This window comes from Manacus vitellinus, unplaced genomic scaffold (genome assembly GCF_001715985.3).
Source record: "Manacus vitellinus isolate BGI_N305 unplaced genomic scaffold, ASM171598v3 scaffold_5_pilon, whole genome shotgun sequence".
Lineage (NCBI taxonomy): Eukaryota > Metazoa > Chordata > Aves > Passeriformes > Pipridae > Manacus > Manacus vitellinus.
The window spans coordinates 22,603,144-22,620,842 of NW_021940682.1; the positions used below are offsets into that span (position 1 = coordinate 22,603,144).

The window sequence follows — 17,699 nt, forward strand, 5'->3', positions numbered from 1 at the left end:
CGCGGCTCCCCGCTGCGCTCCCGCCGGGGCCGGCGCGGCGTCCGCACGGCACAGGCTAGCAGCCCGCAGAGAGCCCAGCAACTCCGGGCAGGCTGCTGTTAAAATGAGCTTTGTGTAGCGATCGGAAACAGAGAGGGGTAAGAAAACAACTCCGGCGGGGCGGCTGCGGTCCTGGCGAGGCGGCGATGGACACAAAAAGCCCTTCCAGCCGCCCGCCGCAAGCCCCGACGGTCTTGGCGGGGCCGTGGTCGAGCCGCCGTCACGCCGGCCGAGCGGGAGCGGCAGCGTACGCGGACGGCCGAAGGGGGGATAGCGGCGCCCGCGGCCGCCCGGCGGCGGGCAGCAGCCCAGGCCCTTCTACCTCGGCCGCCATCGCCTGGCGCTGCCGCCGGGCGCAGGCGCTGCCGGAGCTTTCGCTCTCGGCCGGTCGACCGCAGCCCCGCGGAAGGTCGGAGCCGCCGCCCGCCCCTCTCCGCCGCGAGGAGCGCGACCCCGCCAGCCAGCCGGGCGGCGAGGGGCAAGCGTGTCGCCCCGCGCCCGCCTTCCCCTGCTCGAGGCCGCGAGGCTCCGCCGCCTCCGCCCGAGCCGGGCCGAGCGCGGCGAGGACGGCGGGGAGCCGGGAGGCAGCTTGGGCGAGCGCCGCCGCCCCCGGGCGCTTTCCCCTTCCGCGGCCGCCCGGGCTTACCTGCCCCGCCTGCAGCTCCTGGCGCATAGCCGCGGCCAGCTGCGCCGCCTCACGGGCACTCCTCGGGCAACGGGCGCCGCCGCACCTCGCCCGGTGCCCCCTCGCGTCTGGGAGCCTCTCGCAGCTTCTCCAGCGACTCGGCCGAGCGCAGGGTCAATGTGGCGGCGGCGGCGCGGGGGCGCGCCCGCTCGCACGCACCAGGTCGGGGCTGCCGGCGGGGGAGGGCTCCGGCTTCGCCGCCGCCGCGCGGTGTTCCAGCGCCTGTCCGGGTACATGTCCCGGTCCCCAGCCCGGGCGCCGCCTGCGAGCAGAGAGACAGCGTGGTTAGCGACGAGCCCCGCGAGAGGCGCTCCCTCTCGCAGCCCGTGTGTTTCTGGCGATCCCGCTTCGGAACTTCCCAGCATCCAGAGGAGGAACCCGAGGCGAGAGATCACCTCGCGGCGGAGCGGGGGAGGGACATCTCCTCCCCCCAGCACACGGCCTGTCCTCGGCTCCCCTCCGCCGGGCACGCGGCGGAGGCGGCGGCCCGCGAAGGTGGTCTCGCTTTATTGCAAGGGCAAACCTGCTGATGCGCCGCCGCCTCCGCCGGGGCAGGCGAACCTGGCCGGCAGCACCGAGGCGGGGGCGTTTGGGGAGGGAGGAGGTCGTAGGGGAGAGCCGAGCACGTAAAGGTATGAGTGAGGAGGGGTAACCAACGGAGTGGGGCAGTACCAGCCCCGGCCCTGCCCGGCTTGCACGCTGCGGTGCGTAGGAACGGTACGGTAGTGCTTTTCAGTAAGATCATACGCCAACTCGTACCTCCAGGAACGGGAGCCCGGCCTGGGCCGTGCTCCCGGGGTGGGAGAGCTTTTCTCGGGCAGCTGCCTGTCCGAGAAACTGCGGAGCGGGTGCGCGGGCAACGCCGGCTCCGGGGGCTCGCTGGCCGCTGGGAACGGGAAGGGGCAGCATGGTGGAGGGTGCGATATAATTAGCAGGAGCAGGAAATGTGCTTTTCCCGCTCTATTAAATGTGATATTAGGAAAAAAAAATCTCTCCGCTCGGCTGAAGCGAACGGGAGGGACAAAAAGAGCCTCTCCTCTACTAGGAGCACCGTCACGTCAGGAGCAATACAAAGCCGGGCAGCACCAGTGAGGGGGAGCCTAGCCGGCTTAGCTGGGGTGGAGGGAGACCCATAAAGACCTGGACCCGTTGCTGGTGCTTGCGAACCGGGCAGAGTCTCTGCCTCCGGGTGCGCAGCAGCCACCAGGTGAGGCATTATGCCGAGGTGGTTCCTTCCGTAACAAGTTCCATGGCGGAGCTCAGAAACTTTTCCAAATTGAACTATAGTGGCAACTAATAGGCTGCTCTGCCGGGTTTCTATCTTAACATATGCACTAGCAGCAATCCCCTGGCGAAGCCCATCCCCTTCTTCCGCTGCGCTTAGAAGCTCCCGCTGCCGGCTCGGGGACGGGGCGCAGGTGCGCCTGTCACCGGAGCGGCTGCGAGCGCGGGGCCGCCGAGCACAGGTGGGAGCAGCCCTGCCGGCGGTGTCCGGGCGCGACCTCTTGTGAAAGGGAAGCTCGAGAGAGCCTGGCCGCGAAGCGCCGCCGCTCGCGGGAGTTCGATGGGGACGGAAGGCTTGCGAGGCGGTGGGGGATGGCTGCAGAGGGGCATCCCCCGGCCGGGGCGAGGAGCGCCGGAGCAGCCTGCCGTCGGCTGCGGGGGAGCCCCATCCCACCAGTCGGCAGCGCCGTCCCGGTAGCGGGGAGGCGGGCTGCCCGCTCTCGAAGCGCGACAGCTCATCGAGCGGAGGGGGGCGAGCGGACTCACCCGGGTTCGGCGGGACGGGGCTGGGGCCGCCGCTGCCACCGCCTGGAGATGGGGTGGTCAGGTTGTTCTGGCTCCCGGCGGCGTTGCGGGGCCGCAGGGACAGAGCACTCGCCGCCGGGGAGAAGCGTTGAGGCTGTGCTGGGGTGAACAGAGGCTGCCGGAGAAGGATGGTGCTTCTGGGGAAACAACACCCTCCGCTCCCCCCCTCTTCCCGGCGCGGGCGGTCTGCTCGCCTTTGATTGCGAGGCGAGGGCATCCTGCCCCCGCCGCTCCCCCCTCCCGGGATGGTTACATACAAAGGCTGCTTTCCAGGAACTTTCCAGGAACCGCATCATGTGACAGAACCCGCTCCGGCGCCTGCCGCCCGCGATCGCGGCAGCCAGGGCCGACCGCACCGAGCCGCCGCCTGTCACGCGGTGGCAGCGGTTCGCCGAATGCTGGCCCGCGGCCCCCCCGCCTCCTCCCTCCGCCCGCGGGGCCGCGGTGCGACCGCCGCAGGTCAGTTGCCCGGGGCCGCGGGGGGGACGCGGGCCGGCGGGGCCGGCACGGGCGGGACCCCCTGAGGTAACGCGGGCCAGAGCTGAAGCGCGGCCCCCCCGCCCGGGACGGCGGGGGCGAGGGGTGCCGCCTGCAGGCGCCGGCAAGCCGTGGGCACCTGAGCGCGGCGGCGGGGCCCGCCCTCCGGGCCGGCAGCGCGTCAGGGGCTGATTGCCAGGAGCTCCGTGCCAAGCGGAAATTGCGGCGGCACGAAGCATCGCTGGGACACCCCACCCTGGTCCTCCACCCCCCTTCAGCCTCCGGTAAAGTACCTTCGTTGGCTACAAACACCCTTGCTCGCCGGATGCGCCCGCCGATCCAAATTCACATAACACACACCCCGCGCCCCGATTCCTTTTTTTTTGTTTAATTTATTATTATCTATTATTTTTAATAACCGCGAAGCTGTTTTTCGGCGTAAAGATGATTGATTGCGCCGCGGGTGCTGCTCAGTAACCAGCCACCTTCTGTCGCTGCCCGGGCGGCCCCGAGCCAACTTTAGAAAGACAGACAGAAAAAAAATGGAAAAAAAAAGAGGGAAAACAAAGGAAAAGTAGCCGTAATAGTTTCACCCCTGCCCTTATCTGCAGGTCAGGGCTCCCTGCAAATTGCACGGCGGTGTTTGGGAGCGCGAATTGACGGAAGAAGGATTAAGGGGTGTCTTTTTGAAACCCTCGGGGGAAAAAAAAAAGTACAAAATAATCTCCTTAAAAATCAGGCCGGGAGGGGGGAGGGAGTCTTTGTTATCAAAGTGGTAAATGAATATGTATTAGGCTGGACTGTCTGGCTGAGAGAGCGGGCACCTCCTCTGCACGGAGAAAACTCCCATAGGGACCCGCTGCCTTGGGTCGTACTCCCCAGTAACGCCTGTAATTCGACGTTTCTTTAAAATAATAACAATAAAAAAAAAAAAACCAGTTCCTGAAGGACTTTGTAACAGCTATTGCTTATAATTCTTAAGCATCAGGGAATAAGAGAGTTAATAGTTATCTTAAAAATTAAGTGCTATATTTAGTAATTAAGCAGATTCATCTGAGAAAAAAAAATCTACTTTGTTAAGTGAAATATTGGTCAGTATACTTTCACCTTTTTGTCATGCCTCGGTGCTTTTGAATTTAATTTATTCAGTTTATGAAAAAGGTGGTTTTAATCACTGGCAGCAGCACAGATTTAAAATGAGGTCTGAGGAACAAACACGGTCTTTCTTAAGCATTCTCAGAAATGGTTTAAAACAATTTAGGTCCTGAAGGTCATTCTTGTTCCTGTTTTTGTCCGTGTCCTGAAGGTCATTCTTGTTCCTGTTTTTGTCCGTGCAATTCAGATAGCCTCAGATCCAGCCTCCAGTGACTCTTGCAGAATCCCCACTAACTTTTTGTTGGATAGATGTGAAGAGGGGAGAGAATACATTTGTACTCCTTGAAATTTAGTTGACAGTTCAGCTACCGGTGATGTGAGATCTTGCATAAAACTTATATTAATTTTTCCAGAATGGCACTGGCTTTGCTATTTTCACGAGAACAATAAAAAAATAATACAGATCTAGTTTTATTACTAGAATAATTCCATATATGCAGGCACAGAGCTTTTGCTCAAAAATGTGTTATTTTGATATCATAGTGTTCAAATTAGGGCTATTTATTTAAAGTTCACTAATGCATCTTGGAGAAATGGAATGCATCTTGCCTAGGTGCAAAGCTGCTTTTTTACAGCTTTGCTGTAGTTCTCTTTCCCTATGTTATGTTATTAATGGAATTTGTATGTGGATAGTATCTCAAGACTTCCTTTGCTTCTGCTGTTTATTCATCACTTGAAGTCATAATAATTTGTTTCTAAAACCACAGCTGGCTGCTATAAAGGTAGAGAGAGGAAGACCATGATTTATGTGGTGAATGAGAAACAAGAACAGAAGAATGTAATAAATATTTGTTGCTTAAAACTTAGGATATTGTTATGAAAAAGGTAGCATAAAAATTAAATAGGCAGTATATCAGCAGGATCTTTCCTAAACAGAGTTCTGTTAATTTTTTTTTTCTAGAGAATTTACTGTCTTTTAAAAACAGCACTAAATATCTTATAAATTTACAAGGGTAATGAAATTCAAACTTAAAAACTGCAAGTCAATCTTTAAATGACAATATTGGCACCTCATAAGAGTACTCTGGTTCACAGTTACCTTTATTCTCTGGCTTGAGACTTCCATAAGTGCTATGGGCTCCTTGAAGTATGTTTGAATTTCACTGTTTCTCTCAACAATGTTAGTTGCTGTTTTTCTCTTCTATCTATGTGAGTCTTCCATACAGTCACAGAGAAGAAAAAAAAATAGCTTTAAGGGTAAGAAAAAGTGACTAAATTAAATTACTTTTGGGACTCTGGGCCATATGTAGTGCATGAAACTACTTAAAGCTACTTTTGAGCTTCTTTGGCATTGGAACGTTTAATACAGGCTTGGTCTGCCTTAAATGTTTTACTGTGTAAAAATTCTAATGGAGTAGGAGAAAGATGTGAAATGGAGAAAAAAAAAGCAGATTCTGAAAACCTAGCTTCCCTTCATGTAAACAAAATAATTTTTTTTTACTTTGCCATATAACAAACAGTAATTCTTCTAAACAGTCACAAATACGAAAACTATATACAAATGGGGATTTAGAATTTTTAAGTACAATTCAAACCCAATGCTTTATTTATTTTTAATCTGTGTGTTTTGGGGTAGCAATTCTAGGACAAACATTGCCTGTACATATACAGTTATGAATGCTTCTGAGTCAATTTTAGAGGCATATCACCTTACTGGGGATGAAAGGCACAAAGTTAAGCAATGTCTATTTTTTTTCCCCCAGATCCTTTCTACTGTTCCTGAACATTTTGATTCTCAATGTATATCATCCAGATTGTAGATATATTTAATCGAGTTTTACATTAGTAGTGAAAACATGAACATTAAGAATTCTTGAAAATCATCAGAAGAATATATTGTTCCTGACTTGATTTCAAACATATGTGCCCAAGACAGGGAGGGATGAGTGAATTTACTTTTTATTTTTCCTTTAGGCAAAAATCCCTTTCATGATCAAGGAAGGAGGCAAAAACATTTTTACAGTCCTGTAAAGTGCCTGTTGCTAGAAATTATTTTCACTTTGTTCCTGAGAAGTATGCCAAGTTTACTGGAGAGCTAGCATGCTGATTTATTTATATAATATGATATAAGCAGAGGAGGGGGCAATGTGTTTTTGACCCAGCTGATTTTGCTGAATTTGCTCTGATATGCTGAAAAGACTTACTGATTTATTAAGCTAGATTTATCTAGCTACTTGGAGGAATACAAGGGGCCTTTGCTTGCTGTCTGCATCTTTACTTCCCAAAGTTGCAGCACAGAATATCCATTATCTATGACATACCATTTGGTCAGGAAAAAATCCCCTTTAGTTTAAAGGCCAGCTATGGCATATGACACACCTCTTCTTATTGACCATATTTTGACAACTGTTTACCTGAACTGATCTAAATAACGGTGTACAACTGCCACTGTTCCTCCCTCTCTGGATTGCAGTCTGGTTCTCGAGCAGAGAAATATGAATATTGAGCCTTTAGTTCAAGCAAATTGGAATGGGTTAACTATAGCTCTACAGCACAAACAAGGTCTGCAATGTGAACTTAGAGAATTTCTCACTTAGCAGTCAGGAGGACGGTTTGCCTATTTCACCAAGAGTTCCTAAAACATAATAAATAAAGCATAGAGAAAGCAAGTGTTTTCCTAAATGGGATCACCCTGCTCTTTCCAGCTTTCTGAGGAATAGAATGTTTTGATGAAATAAATTATGATTTATACCAGATAATTTTACTACTTACCAGCTGCCACCTTATTTACTGTCATTTTTATCTCTTCAGATGTGAATGCTTTGTCTTTCTTGAGAATATGCATTTGGTAAAGGAGAATAACAAAAAATTCAGTGAATAATTTCTATGAATCAGGGGTGCTCTAAAAGAAAATCAGCACTTTTAATTTTAAAGCAAACCATCAAGAGAGGGCACTACGAGAGTAGTACTTTGAAATAACATCCAGATTCTTTTCTTTCAGAGACCATTGAGATAACAAAGGATCATTTCCTTTGGTTCAGTGGATAGGTAAATAACCAGCGACAAGCATGGAACTGACCAGAAAAAGGTGGCATTTAAGTCCAGCTCTCACCTCATCATGTGCTGTCTACTGTTTAAAACTAAAGGCCTCAACTGCAGTGAGTAAGAGGTTATCTAGACACACTTAGGATCTTCAGTGAAAATAATTAAATGTAGTGCTTTCTTAGTTTCTCTGCTATTTACAATTTTAAGTAAAACCAAAATAACTGAAAGTAATTTGGATGGACTCCTAAAGGAAAAGTAGAATGTGGTGACACAGGGTACTAAGTAAAAAAAAAAGATAATTTACACAGCATTTTTCACTTTATATTGTGTTAGGCTTCTTTATAAACAGCAGAATTCTGGTCTATTACTTTGTTATTTTGTGAATTATCCAATTTCACTCTGACTAACACTAGCTAAATATTGCTGACAGTTACTGAAGGATAAGCTGTAAGTAGAAAAAAAGTAGAAAAAAGACTGCTAGAAAGGACCATTTTGGTACACTCATTTCAAACAACTACTAGGAGAATATATGCTATGGATTTTCATATTCAGATTATAGTATAAGATGCTGTGACTGTAATATTTATTTACCTTGTTCTTTTGGCTGAGAAAGAGCATATAGGTGTATATATACACATACATCTATACCTACACACGTTCAGAAACACGCTCTTTGAAGTTCTGGATTTTTAAAGAAACATACACTCTTTGTTTTAGAAAAATCCTAGAGATAGCACAGCTGAAAGCACTGTGAAATCTTGCATTCTTGTTCTAGATGCTGCCAGAAAAAACAAGCCTTTTAAGATTGAGGAGGCTTGAGCTGTTTTCTTGCCAGTTGCAAGTCCTACTTCCCAAAGTAAAAGAAAGCAAGTAATGTCTGTGAAAAAAGTTTTCCTGACAGACGGCATGAAGGCAGCTCTGCTGTGCTCGGCCAATCCTTAAGCAATTAAAGTTCCTTTGTTGGCAAAGTGTCAGTTCCGGAACTAATAGGGAAAACCAAAACAGGTGATGAAGTGGCTATCTCTAAAGGGGAGATACTTGAGCACAAAGGAAAATAAAGATGAAGAAGAAATTGGGTTATATGTCTGTCAATAAATGGCCTCCCACCAGAAAAAGATTATTTTAAAATCACTGTTCTAATTCTTATATTAAAGATGGTTTAATTCACACAGAACTATTTGGCCTTGTGGATGAATTCCCGCAATTAAGTGTTTATGATTGAAAGTGCTGCCATGGAGAGCAGACAAATGAATATAATTTCAGGAGTGCTGTGGATCATTAAATGAGTTGTAGAACCTTTTCCTGGGCATGAGCCACTTTTAAATTTCAGGTTAAGGCTATAATAGACTTCAGCATAAGGCCTGCTGTGTTGCTGTATTAGAAGTTTGAATAACAGGCTAATCAACATTTACTAATATGTTTATATAATTTTAAACTTCTTATAGTTAATTGGAAATATGTTGCCCATGGTACGTGAATATGCTGCTGGGCTCAAATACATTTTTCAAATTAGTGCATTAAGTGCTAATGTCAGGTAATGACCTTAACCTGCCTCTGACATGTTGGCTTCTTTTGGCTCAAGATAGGCATGGCTGCTTTCCCTGCTTCAGTACAGAGAGAGGCTGGATGTGGAATGTCATACAAACCTGGACAGATGACGAGAACACAGTGCTAGCTGCCAACTACCTACCTTCTCTATATTTGTCAGGATTCGTGCTTGATTTTTGTTAGGATGACTCGAAGCATTGTTCTATAACTGATTAGCGTGTTGGGAGGACATAAACTGAAGCACAGGCCAGATAGACAGATTGGCATTTTTTAGGCTCAGCAGAGGAAGTAGACATAGGTCTACTCTTTCTGGTTAAGTAAAGAGCATTGGTCCACAGCTTGCCTTCTCTTGGTACGACCTTTCATTCCCAGAATTGCTTGCTGCTCCTGTAAGCAGTTTTGCCAGGTATGTGGAAATTAAAGCTCAAACAGTAGTAGATAAAATTGGATAGACTGCTTGAGGCAGTTACTATCTCCCCCTGTACTGTGTCTGAAACCATCCTTCCTGTGGCTCTGACAGACCACTGCTTCCAGCAGGGAAGAAACATTAACTCCTGCATCTCCTCCTAAACAACTTCAGCTTTCAGTCTGGTTGTTAAGATCAACTCCAGTTTCAGCATGGCTCAAAATTACCATCGTTCAGGAGCAGCTTCGAGAGCTGTTTGGTTGTGAGGTGGCAAGATGTCACGGGGTGGGGTGAACGAACTAACTCCTTCAGCCATCTGATTTTAATCCCTTACCATATGTGACTTGAAGTCCTTAGATGCCCTCTACTGCCATATACCAGAATTAACAGATGGCTCGGTGTAACCAAACTCAGATTTGCTGAAGTTTGTTATTATCTCTCTGTCTTTATAAATTAACAGAGGAGGGGAAATAATATCCATAATTATTACAAAATATTCAAAGCCTTTTATAAAGTGTGAGCTTGGGCGAGACATGTTTTCTGACTTTCAGTGCCATTGCCCTGTATTTCAAAATTTTAACATTGTGTTTAGTGGTCTCTTCAGAGCTCAATTCTCTGATAAATTATCCCTCTGCGAATAAATTTGATCCAGAAAGATGCCTGAGGCACAGTAGACTTTTTCCCCAGCATTTCATGCCACATAATGCTAGATGGAAGGAAGCTGCAAAACCTGCTGCTGTAGATCAGTCTTTATTCTGGGAAGGAACTAAAGGATGCATTTAGACATTGGATGTATTGTTTGCGTAGGACAGAACAGCAGGCAAGAGTGTATCTGAAATGGAACGAGAATGAAATTTCTGTTCCACCTTTCCCTGTGTTATGACAGGTTTTGTGTGCTGGCAGGCACAAAGCAATCCTAAGTCAAACAGAACTAATCTTGGAGGGAATCACTCAACAGGCACTTAAGAATCAACGTTTCTGTGGTGCTTGAGCTTTAACTGTGCTGAGTATGTCAACTCCTTTCCTCCTATAAGGAAAAAAATCCTAGCAAAAAAATCCCACTTTTAATTCTCCAGCCCACATTCTTCTTGCTGATTTGACTGAGTGGGTTTGGTCCAAATGAAATTAGCAGCCGTGTTTTGTGTACGTTTTTTAACATGCCTAACCTTTTCTGAGGACAGTCTGTTACTTCTTTCTACTCTAAGTGGTTGTTGGTGATGTTACAGATAGAAGCAGGCGTGGCAGGAGGGAGCCTGAGCTTTCCGGTGGAACACATGACAGCAGGGACCTGCTCCAGGTAACTGAAGGGGGCCATGTAGAGAGGACACGCAGGAGGGCCTCTGCCAGGCTCATAAAAAGTGGGTTCATTGAAAGGGGGAAATTTCACACTATGGTTCCTTTTCTCTCCAGCGCAGCCCTCTACTTTCAGGCACACTGGTCTAGAATATGCTCCTTACATTTTTCAGAAGCTTTTGTAATTTTTCCAGAACATAATCTCAAACTAACATAAGTCCATAGCAAAATCTTGTTGTGAATGGGGGCTTTGTTCTGTGAGACTGTTTCTGAAAACAGCCTGGTTCTCTGTTAGCCACTGCATAAAAGGCTGAAACGTGAATTTGTTCATATGCTTTTGTTTCAGTGTATTCATTCTTTCAACTCCTCCCCCCGCTTTCTCCAAGAAATACATGGAGCTCTTCACATCCTCCTGGCAGGTGGGCTATATAATGTTGTGGTGGCAAACCTGTAAAGCTTTACCAGTTTATGCCACCTGACAGTATGGTCCATTGCATGTATTTTTATTAGATCCCTATTTTTCCATTTTCTTTAATGGCATTTCAGTCTTTCAGTCGCTTTTTTTCTTCCCCTGTGCATCGGGGACTGAAATCACGTGTCCACAGAATGTAAATAACAGCTGTTTCCACTCAATTTGCATTTATATACTTAGCACTTAAAAATAGATTATTTCTGGAAGCTGTGACAATCTAGTCAAAATTCCCACTTAGAGGTGCTAGGGAGATGTTAATGAGATCCCTTTGGACTGGCTGATTGAAGAGGTGAAGCAACAACAATGAAATTCCCTAAATGACTGATCAGTTAGGGTTCTAAGTTATCCTTCAACAATCGACTGAAGCTTATCTTTTAATCTCCTTAGGCATTTTCAAGATCAGTTCCTTGGGCTGCTCTAAGGCAACAAAAGTATGCCAGGTAAGGAGATTAATTGTTTAAAAAAAATCTGTGCTGAACTGGTAGTGTATTTCTAGCAAACTTAATTTATTGTACAATACAGCTGAAAATGAAAAAAAACCCAAACCAAACAAAAACCAAAACAACCTGTCAAATTGTTTAAAGTGAACAGCTTATTTGCTAGTGTCACAGATTTTTGAATAAACAAACCTCTTATGTCCTGAAAATAACTGAAAACCAGCTCTTTGGTTTTTATACCACGATTTTCTTTTGTTGACATTTCATTAGCTCAGAAAAGGAACCAGCATTTTTATTTAGTAATGCCTAAATGAAGATTTTAAGAATTATGTCCAATTACTGTAGGGTTTTTTCTCCAGAAAACTTTGAAAGCTTTCCACCTCATTATTTTGCCAAATGTCTCAACTTGAACCACTTCTTTAGATTTCTTTGATCCTCTGAAGGCTGAAAATTACAGAACATTGACATTTACTGACCTTTGGTATGGTTCATTTACTCCAACATGGACTGTGTAAGAAGATGCTTGCTCTTAAATCCAGATTTTGTTTGAAGTTACAGAAATGCACTTTCTTCTCTGTATATTTTTTTATTCAGAAGAAAAATCCTTTTAATTTTACAGGAGTCTCAACAGGGGCATCTGCAAACTGGACTGGAGAATCTTCACGACTCAGGTTGTTTAGAGAACAGTAATTATGCGTGGAGTTGCTGGTTTTGTGTGTCTGTATAAGCCTGTGCTAGACTCATTCACACCTGGTACTCTGAACAAAGGCAGTCTAAGCTCAGGTAATCTGCAGAAATGCTGTGGGTTCACACAACCTGATTTCAGAGGGCATACTTGTATTTCTAATTAATAATAAAAAAAAAAGTCCCTGATGTTAAGAAAGACTTATATTGGGAATATAAGGGGCACATATATGGCTTATATTCACATTAGCTGGGGCTAGTTCCCTCTTGAGCATACTCCCACATTCACATCAAGCAGTCCTCCTTGGACTCTTTCTGGTGCCCCTATAGATCCAACTTGCCATTCTGGGTTTTTTTGTGTTATCTTTTTAGATAATTTGAAGTATCTGAAATTACGTGACACTGTATTACAGGCTGTGAGAAGGGTGCTTTCCTAGCATGAAAGTGAGGGGGTGTGTTATATGTTTTGGCGTGTGGTCACGTTTGAGGGTGCACAGCTCGAGCAGTTTAGAAGAGCAGGCAGCATGAAGTCAAACAAGATGTGATATCAGGAGCAGTGCTTGATGCAGACTCTCCCTGCAGCAGTGGGCAGCCATTGCTTGAAAGAGGGCTTGGTGGAACATGGGGAGGTAATGAAGAGTTGTGGGGAGCAGCAGCTGGGGCTTGAGCTTGCTCCCCAGCCTGCCACAGTAAGGACGAGCTCAGAGGATCCCAAGCATCTGCCTGCTGCTGGAGCCACCGTGGCATGGTAAAGCACAGACAGGCGTTTTGGCTGCAGGATAAAGGCATCACTGTATTTCCTGTGTCATTTCCACAAAGTCATGACTTAAAATCTTGGTCATATTGAAACAAAACACTGACCAAGTTCCAGCAATTCAAGCTTTTGTCCTTGCACTGGACAAGGACTGGCTAAGCACTGTGTAGGTACTAACCACTCTTCTCTTCACAGGCCATTGTGTGCCTTACCAGTGGCCTCTTTGGGCTCACTTCAAATCTTTCTTCAACAAATATGGCCACATAAAGTCCATGAATTATAACCCATGCAGCCAAGATACAGCATGTTTATTTTAGTAGATTTGGTACAAATATATGCTCTAGAAAGGGAGTTTCTCTGCCATTTTTCTAACCTCTGCTTATGGTAAACTCCCCATGAATTTTGCTTGCACTGGTCTTCTACTCTGGATAGGAAATCCTATTTCTTAAAATTCTAAATTTTGTGGAACTCACTGCCAACCTCAGTTTCCCCATCACCAATGCCAGGATTTTAACTGTATGAAAAATAGCATGTGGGAAAGGGAGTTCTATAAACATCTATTCTTGGAAAATAACAAGTGAACCCATACTGAAACCAGTCAGGATTAAAAATTAGAAAATAAATTTAAAAAGAAGGATATGAAGCCTTATGCTACTTATACCAACCAAATGTTAATTAACTAGGGGTCAAGGAAAATTTTTTTCCTCAATTATTCAATTGAAATCGTCAGTGTGTCTTAATGTCTTAACTAAAGCAGATGGTGAGGATCACTACTGCAGCACAGTTCTGATGCAGTGTAACTCCTGCTGATGTTAACTTCAGAAAAATGCTACTTGGCTTATTATTTGTTTAAACAAATAAAACATATTTGAATGAGAAACTTGCAGTGTTTAAGAAACTTTAGCAGTGTTTAGAAAACTTAGTGCTAATGACTAGCAGTGTTTAAGAAACACTGATCTTTGCTTGAAACTGTTAAGCTCTGTTTTGTTACCATTAGTGAGTAGGAAATACATGTTTGTACAGTATCCTGCTTTAATAGTTTAATCTTTTACTTAGGTTAAATGTTATTCTACCTGGTAATAGCTTAATGCAGTAGCCTAATTCAACAATCACTTTTCACTGTTCATTGAATTTTTTTGTGGTACTTACCTGATTAGAATTTTATTAGTTCTAGCAGAAAAGATGCTAAAAAACAGCTCTTCCAGAATTTCTCTTTTTTTAATATCTCATATTTTGCTGGTTAGGGACATTCTTTTGCTGAGGAATTGTAAACTTCAGTAGTTGTCAAAACTGGCCTTATATAAAAAGGTAAATCACCTCTGACCTGAGACCGTTTATCATCTTGACAAGCAGTAAAGCTGAATATTAGAACAATTGTTTTCTGTATGTATTACTTATTTTTCATAAAGACCAGTTGGCAAAGTTTCTCAGTTCTACTGGCCATTCCAACCTCTTGAGGTGCCTCTAGGTGATGAAAAACTTTGTGATATATTGATTATCACTTCTCACCTACATCATTTACTAAAGTGGCACACCAGGCCATAAACTTTTACTTCTCCAGAAGCCATGCAATGGAAAATTGCTGGCCAAACATGCTGTTTAGTTCACACAGCTTCCACATTGCTCCCACTGTCTGATCTGCAGTGTCCCAGCCGCTGTCATTACATACAGTGGAACTAACAATCTTTGTCAACTGTATCTAAATTTTCAGATAATTCTGGGCAAATTGCTCAGTAAACCATAATTTATTGTGTAATTTTTCTAGAAGTACCTCGAAGTAACAGTTACAATCATGAGCTCATTTTAGAAGAGGTGCTACTAAGATATATATCTTATTTCTCCTGTGACTACACACTGAGTGAAACAAACAAAATAGCTTAATTATTATCTTTTAGCATTGGAGGGTTGATTAAATATGAAGTGAGATTAAAAACCTACACACAATTTATTCAAAGTGACAAATTAAATGTATGTGAATTATTCTATATAGAAAAGCAAGATTTCCTATATACGGGCTACACACTGTTGAAGGCTAGCAGAAACAGCAAAAATAGTTCTATCCAAATTTTAAGAGAAGTATTTTCCTTTTACATAGATACTCTCCTAAATTTTTAAAAAAAAAAAAAGAAAAGTAAGACTGCTTTCATTTACCCCAATACAGACATCTGAATCTCATCTTCATCCTCCCTTCACAGAGAAGGAAAATGTACCTCCAGAGAACAACTGTGTGACACAGTCTATACAATAAAATGTTAAAATAAGATCGACTGCCTTGTGTAGCTATTTTTTCCAAGTCAATTGACTATAAGGGGAGCCTACGAAGATTAACTCAGGCTTTGATGTCTAATTAGTAGCTGTCTCAATCCTGGAGATAAATCCAACTTTTATGTATTGTGGGCACATGATTTGTTTCTTTATTCTGGTTACTAGTGGGTTTGCTTTAAGTCACTTTTACTATATTGTAGCATTAAAATAAAATATACATCCTCTATTACAGATGAGGAATGCAGTCTACATCTGTTTTGTCTTTTATAACTTTGTATTGGTTTTGAGGATGGAATGAGCACTTGAGAAATTACAGCAGAGCAGCTGCTAAAATTCATAAAGACTGGAGTAACTGAGAAATGCAGTGCTGGCTTTAAACAGCAGTCAGTACTGTGACTTATAAGGGACCTGCCACAATGATTTACTCTGGTACAACAGAACTTGGACATGACAGATGAAGTTCAGACCCAATAAAACAGCAACGGACAAGAAGAGAACTTTCCTACAGGACTGAATAGCTGGAAGGGTGGGGAGGGAGGGACGGGTGGACGTGTAACTGCTGCCTTCATTGTAGTCGTGAGGAACTGAAATATAAAGACATGACACTTGTCACATGCTCCTCTGTCGACTCATTTTTTCCCTAACTGGGAAGGTGGAACTTTTTTGGTTTAAACATGAACATACATCTCTGAGACACCTTACAAAAGTTAAAAGCAAACAGGCAAGCACCACATAAGAACCTTTGACCCTTTAAATCCAACCACTTTCGGACCTGCTTGGGAGCTCCTTTTTCTGAAGTACTTACAAATTGAAGTAAAGAACTGCAGCTTACTCCCGTCTCTTGGTTAAATTTGACCACACAGCCAAGTCCTCGAGGATCTCTGACAGATCCAGTCTCGTTCCTGGACAAGGCTGCCTCCTGGTGGTGGTACCCAGAATCTGCAAAACATCGGCAGCGCCACACAGAAAAGGCCCGTCTTAAAAGCATCTTCCGTTTTTAATTCAGGGCTAACTACTAGGGGCAGTGAAAAGAATTCTTTTCATGAAGGCATCAGGATAAATCGAACTCCAATTTAAATGGTTGGAATTCCTGTTCTAGAGCACTGGAACAGGCTGCCCAGGAAGGTCATAGAGTCTCCCTCTCTGGAGGGACCATCAAAACCCATCTGGATGCATTTCTGTGTCACCTGCTCTAGGTGACCCTGCCTGGTGGGGGGGGTTGGACTGGATGGTCTCCAGAGGTCCTTTCCAACCCTAACAATTCTGTGATACCCTGAATTACAGACAAGATTTTTGATAATTGACTGAAACAGAGTTTTCTAAAGGCATGCAGGCAAGCAAGGCCTGAGGAGACTTGTAGTGAGACATTTAAAAACCAAAAATCAATCAGTAAGACACACCCAACTGTATACTATCCACAGCAATGAACTAACATGGTCTGGAACACTTAACAGCTACTAGATACACAGTCTAAAAGGGTAAGTGTCCCAAATTGCATATAAAGTGCCAGAGTAGACTTAACATTGTGAATTTTATGCAATTTAAGTTTTCAATTCCAAGGAACAAGAGCAACAGAAAACAGAAGTCCCAAACTAACTTTCAAATGGATTTCCTTTTGCATAGAAGTGGGACAAGAATCAAGTGGGTGGATGAATTTTGAATTCCAAGTTTTCAAGTGAAGAGAAACATAACTTTATGTAGTTGTTTGATACCTAGAAAATCAAGAAGAGAGCTTCAAATTACTTTGAGAGTAGTATTTTAATTATGTCATGCTTCAGATGACCCCAGAAAAAGATTTAGTAGAAGCAAACAGAGAAATATTGAAAGAGGGAGCGCAATGCAGGGATAAAACATCAATGTTATGAATTAATAACAAAATGTCAGAGGACATATGTAGTGAACAGGTGTTTTAGACTCAGTTTCCAGTAATGGTCAGAAGAGAAGGTACTTTAAAGATAGGAATCAAGTACATAATAGATTTTTAGCCCTCAAAATGCCTGAAAAGCATCCAAAATGTTTGGGAAACATTGAGAAATCCAGCATTTCTACACTGATTGTAGATGTTTGATCATAAACAGGGTTAGGCATGAACAGATAAATGCCATAACAGAAGGTCTCTGTAAAACAAAATGTCTTAGCAGTATTAGGCAGCAATAAGCAAAAGTATTGGAGAAAAGGGGGGGAGGAAATAACTGAAAGTTTAAGTTAGTCCAAGAATATTTTTTCTTACACTGGAGTGACAAATTAGGTCTCAGCTTTCTAAAAATAAAGGGGACTCAATGCAGTTAAGCTGTGGAACATAATAAAACACTACAAGAGATGTCATCTCAGTTATATGCCAGTGTCAGTACCAGGCACCATGAACTGATGAAAATACTAAAATCTGTTGTACTAGAAATTACTACAAACTATTTTAAAAGTTATATTCTAGGCAGAAAAAACCCCACAATTATGTTCATGTGATCGTACTTGCAGAGTTAAGCAGACATCCTTTGCATAGGCAGCACAGACATTCCTCCAAAACAGCATGTTTGTTATGTGAGTAACACATCATTAATAAGGAGCCAAAATCACTTGGCTGATGTCAGCCTAAGCATGGACTCATATCTTACAAGCACAACAGAGCAATGAAAAACCATTATCAGCTACCCGGCATTCAGATTTAAAAATGCACTTAAACAAGCTTTACA

General features: G+C 44.3%; 1 long non-coding RNA gene across 11 annotated transcripts; it reads left to right on the forward strand.

Moving 5' to 3' along the window:
* Nucleotides 1-122: 122 nt before the first annotated feature.
* Nucleotides 123-15,625, forward strand: LOC108641059. 11 transcript variants are annotated; one of them, XR_001921721.3, is made up of 5 exons: nucleotides 123-137; nucleotides 7,107-7,263; nucleotides 10,331-10,401; nucleotides 11,257-11,309; nucleotides 11,926-15,007. It is a non-coding gene; the product is annotated as an uncharacterized LOC108641059 (long non-coding RNA). The 11 variants fall into 11 exon arrangements; XR_001921723.3 differs by lacking the exon at nucleotides 123-137 and adding an exon at nucleotides 1,340-1,356 and having other exon boundaries at nucleotides 7,147-7,263; XR_001921722.3 differs by lacking the exon at nucleotides 123-137 and adding an exon at nucleotides 1,403-1,441.
* The last annotated feature ends 2,074 nt before the right edge of the window (nucleotides 15,626-17,699 follow it).